At 32.4% G+C, this 5,031-nt stretch overlaps 1 non-coding gene across 1 annotated transcript; it reads left to right on the top strand.

The window, feature by feature from the left end:
• Nucleotides 1–3,358: 3,358 nt before the first annotated feature.
• Nucleotides 3,359–3,465, top strand: LOC133802985 (small nucleolar RNA R71). The gene has a single exon (XR_009877725.1). It is a non-coding gene; the product is annotated as a small nucleolar RNA R71 (small nucleolar RNA).
• The last annotated feature ends 1,566 nt before the right edge of the window (nucleotides 3,466–5,031 follow it).

Genomic DNA, 5,031 nt, shown 5'->3' with positions numbered 1-5,031 from the left:
AACAATAATTCTAGATAAATGATCAGCAACAACATTTTCATAACCTTTTTTATCTCGTATCTCTAAATCAAATTCTTGTAAAATCAAGATTCAACGAATTAAGCGAGATTTAGCATCTTTTTTCGACAAGAGATATTTCAATGTAGCATGATCAGAATAGACAATTATTTTAGATCCTAACAAATAAGACCTAAATTTCTCCAATGCAAACACAACCGCAAGCAATTCTTTTTCAGTTGTAGAATAATTTAATTGAGCATCGTTCAAAGTTTTGCTAGCATAGTAGATTACATGAGGTAACTTGTTAATTCTTTGTCCTAGAACAGCACCAATAGCATAATCAGAAGCATCACACATTATTTCAAAAGGAATATTCCAATCAGGAGGGCGAATAATAGGTGCACTAGTCAAAAGGGATTTCAATCTATCAAAGGCAACATGGCAATCATTATCAAAGACAAAAGCATTTTCTTTTCCTAGCAAATGACATAATGGGCGTGAAATTTTGCTAAAGTCTTTTATGAATCTTCTATAAAAACCGGCATGGCCTAAGAATGATCTAATTTCTTTTATTGTTTTAGGTGGGGGAAGTTTTGAAATAAGGTCAACTTTTGCTTTATCAACTTCTATTCCCTCAGATGAGATTACATGACCTAAAACAATTCCTTTTTTAACCATAAAATGACATTTTTCCCAATTAAGAACTAAACTCTTTTCTTTGCAGCGAATTAAAACAAGAGAAAGATGGTGCAAACAGTCATCAAAAGAATTTCCAAACACAGAAAAATCATCCATAAACACTTCAAGATTTCTTTCAACCATATCAGAAAATATTGCAATCATACATCTTTGAAAAGTTGCATGAGCATTACAAAGACCAAAAGGCATGCAACGATATGCAAAGGTTCCAAAAGGGCAAGTGAAGGTAATCTTTTCTTGATCTTCAGGGGCAATGGGGATTTGGTTATATCCCGAATAGCCATCAAGAAAACAATAATATGCATGGCCAGCTAAACGTTCAAGCATTTGATCAATAAAGGGTAAAGGAAAGTGGTATTTTCTAGTAACATTATTTAGCTTCCTATAGTCTATACACACTCTCCACCTCGTTTGTACTCGAGTAGGGATTAATTCATTTTTCTCATTTTCAATAACTGTGATCCCAGACTTTTTAGGCACTACTTGGACTGGACTAACCCATTGACTACCAGAAATAGGGTAAATGATACCTACATCTAACAGTTTAAGTACTTCTTCCCTAACGACCTCTTTCATATTTGGATTTAACCTTCTTTGACATTCCCGAGAGGTTTTAGCATTTTCTTCTAGATGGATTCTATGCATGCATATGGATGGGCTAATTCCCTTGATGTCTCCAATAGTTCAACCTATGGCTTCCTTATGTTTTCTAAGGACATTTAAAAATTTATCTTCTTGTTCTTTATCTAAAGCAGATGCTATGATAACAGGCAAGGTTTCAGACTCTCATAGAAAAGCATATTTTAAATTTTCTGGCAAAGGTTTAAGGTCTAACTTTGGAGACTCGGAAATTGATTGAACATGATCTAAGGGTGAAAAGGGTTCAACTTTGGTTTCATTTAAGGGTATAGACTCTAACAAAGAATTCACATCATCATTAAAATCATCAATATGCAAGTTCATACCAAAGTATTTTTCACAAAAATCAAGTAAGTCATTTCCATCATCTTCACACATACTCCCTATCATGTTAACTCCATGCACTTCCTCACACTCAACTGATTTAGGAACATTAAAAACATTTAATTCAACAGTCATGTTTCCAAAAGATAATTTCAATACACCATTACGACAGTTGATAATTGCATTAGATGTAGCTAAAAATGGTCTACCTAGAATGATGGGTATTTGAGCATGAGCATTTTCAACAGGTTGAGTGTCAAGAACAATAAAGTCCACAGGGAAATAGAATTTATCCACTTTAATTAAAACAACTTCTACAATACCTCTAGGGATTTTCACTGAACGATCGGCTAATTGAAGTGTTATAGAAGTTGGTTTTAATTCTCGTAGACCAAGTTGTTTATACACAGAATAAGGCAATAAATTCACACTAGCTCCTGAATCAAGTAAAGCTTTGTTAATAAAATGATCGCCAATGATGCATGAAATTGTTGGACAACCGGGATCTTTATATTTCACAAGGCTTTTATATTGAATTATGGAGCTAACTTGTTCAGTTAAAAACGCCTTTTTTGGAACATTTGTGTTTCTTTTAACAGTGCAAAGGTCTTTTAAGAATTTAGAATAGGCAGGAACTTGTTTAATGGCATCTAAGAAAGGAATGTTGATGCTTACTTGTTTAAAAACTTCTAAGATGTCACTATATTGGTTGCCTTTCTTGAGTGGAATTAATCTTTGTGGAAAATGAGCTTTTGGGATGGAAGGAAGGATTTGAGCATCATCTTTTGAAAGGTCATTTGTGTTGGAACTTTGAGGTTGGCTTTGGTCTTTTTCAACTTGAGGTATGTAATCGGGTTTGACAATTTGTTTTCCGGACCTAAGAGTTGAAATAGACTTAGCTTCTTCTTTATGACTAGGGGCTCCTATTTCATATTGGCCTTTAGGATTTGGGATGGGTTGGCTAGGAAATCTTCCTCTTTCTCTCTCGGTTACAGCATTAGCAAGTTGACCCAATTGTGTCTCGAGTTTGGCAATGGATTGAGACTGATTTTGTAAGATTTGTTGGGTGGATTCCATGAATTGTTGTAAGGTGTCTTCTAAGGAATGTTTTCTTTGTGGAGGGTAAGGTTGACTTGGTTGGGCATGATTTGGATTTGGCATGTTGAATTGGTTTCCTTTATTCATTTGTGGTTGGTTTTGTCTCCATGAAAAATTAGGATGGTTTCTCCAATTTGGATTGTATGTGTTGGAAAATGGGCTATCAGAAGAAGGTTTTCCATATGAATGTAAAGCATTAGCCTCTTCAGAAAATGTTTCAATAAAAGAAGGACATGATTGAGCATTATGACATGAACTAGCACATAAAGAAAAAACATCTTTTTTAGGTTGCACATGGGAATTCATAGATTGACTTATTACTAAGGCTTCTACTTTTCTTGCTAATTTATCAAATGATGTTCTTAAATCACTGTCTTCTTTTATTTCATATTTTCCTTCTCTTTTCGGTGAAGGGTTGGCTCTAGACCTAGGCTCAGAATAATTCCATTGTTGTGAATTAACAGACAATTCTTCAAGAGCGTCCCAAGCCTATTGCCCTTGCAATTTTAAAAATTTTCCAGTATGCATAGATTGAATCATTTGTCGGTTTGAAAGGGTTAAACCATCATAAAAATATTTCACAAGTCTCCATTTTTCAAAACCACGGTGGGGACATTTTAATAATAAATCTTTAAATCTTTCCCAACATTCATAAAATTCTTTGTTATCTTTTTGATAAAATTCGGAGATTTCTCTTCTTAAATTATCAGTTTTGGACATGGGGAAAAATTTAGCAAGGAATTTATTAAAAAGTTGATCCCAAGTGGTTATGGTTCCAGTTGGAAGTGAGTTTAACCAAGCTTTGGCTCTATCTTTTAAAGAAAAAGGAAACAACCTAAGTTTAACTGACTCATCTGAAAAATTTTGAAAACGAAAGGTTGAGCAAATTTCCAAAAAGCCTTTTACATGCATGTATGGATCCTCTCTTTCTAAACCATAAAATGATGGTAACAATTGAATGATTGATGGTTTAAGTTCAAAATGAGTGGCATTAGTAGTGGGCAAAACAATGCATGATGGAGCATTAGATGAAATAGGTGAAAAGTATTCAAGAAGAGTTTTTTCTTGCACAACATTAGGTTCTTGTTCCATTATGCTTAAATTTTCAAAAACACTTTCAATTTCACGTAAAGACACTAATTTTTTCACCAAACGATTTTTTGAATTACGATGCCACTGATGCATACAATGTCACAAATCTCACCAAGTAACACAAACAATCACAAGAAAACAAATTTCTGATGTGGAAGATCAGTTAGAACCGCAACCACAGAGCATACTTATAACAAAAAGAGATTATAATATTTATATATATATATTTTTTATGATTTTTATGATTTTTTTTTTTTTGGTTTAACTTGTTCCCAGCCTATTTGATTCCACTTACTCACAACTTAATAACAACTCCCCGAGGTTAATTAATAAGCGTGGATGGGAAATTTGCCAAATTTCCTTTAAGCAAAAATTGCTTATGTTGAAAGAACAAGCTTTGTTTTTTAGTTTTTTTTTTTTTCAAATATTTTCTTAACAATAAAATTACAACTAACTAAATGCGATAATTAAGAAGAAGAAAAAAATGACAATAGCAATAGTAAATAGTTATATAAAAATTAGGAGGCACTAATGCCATCAACTAAATGATCAACAGAAAAATAAAAATTAGGAGGCACTAATGCCATCAACCAACACTAATAATAATAATGATAATAATAATAAAACTTAGGAGGCACTAATGCCATCAACTAAGACAATAAACAAAAATAAAAGCTAGGAAGCACTAATGCCATCAACTAAATGATCAACAGAAAAATAAAAATTAGGAGGCACTAATGCCATCAACCAACACTAATAATAATAATGATAATAATAATAAAACTTAGGAGGCACTAATGCCATCAACTAAGACAATAAACAAAAATAAAAGCTAGGAAGCACTAATGCCATCACTAGAGGAGATAGATTGTTCAAGTATGTAGGAGGCAAAAAATGCACTCAACTATAAAGTATTTAGGAGGCACAAATGCCCTCAACTAAAAAAACATAAAAAGTAAAATAAAAAGAAAAAGGGTTAGGAGGCACTAATGCACTCAACTAATAAGTAAGTAGGAGGCACTAAATGCCATCAACTACCAAGATATATATATAATATAATATATAACAATATAAATAAATATATGTATAACTTTCTTTTTTTTTTCTTTTTCGATTTTTACTTTTTTTTCGATTTTTTTTTATAGATATATATATATATATTTTACTTTACTTTTTTTT

This window comes from Humulus lupulus, chromosome 9 (genome assembly GCF_963169125.1).
Source record: "Humulus lupulus chromosome 9, drHumLupu1.1, whole genome shotgun sequence".
Classification (NCBI taxonomy): Eukaryota; Viridiplantae; Streptophyta; class Magnoliopsida; order Rosales; family Cannabaceae; genus Humulus; species Humulus lupulus.
The sequence above is the reverse complement of the archived record's forward strand: the minus strand, read 5'-3'. Positions and strand labels throughout refer to the sequence as shown.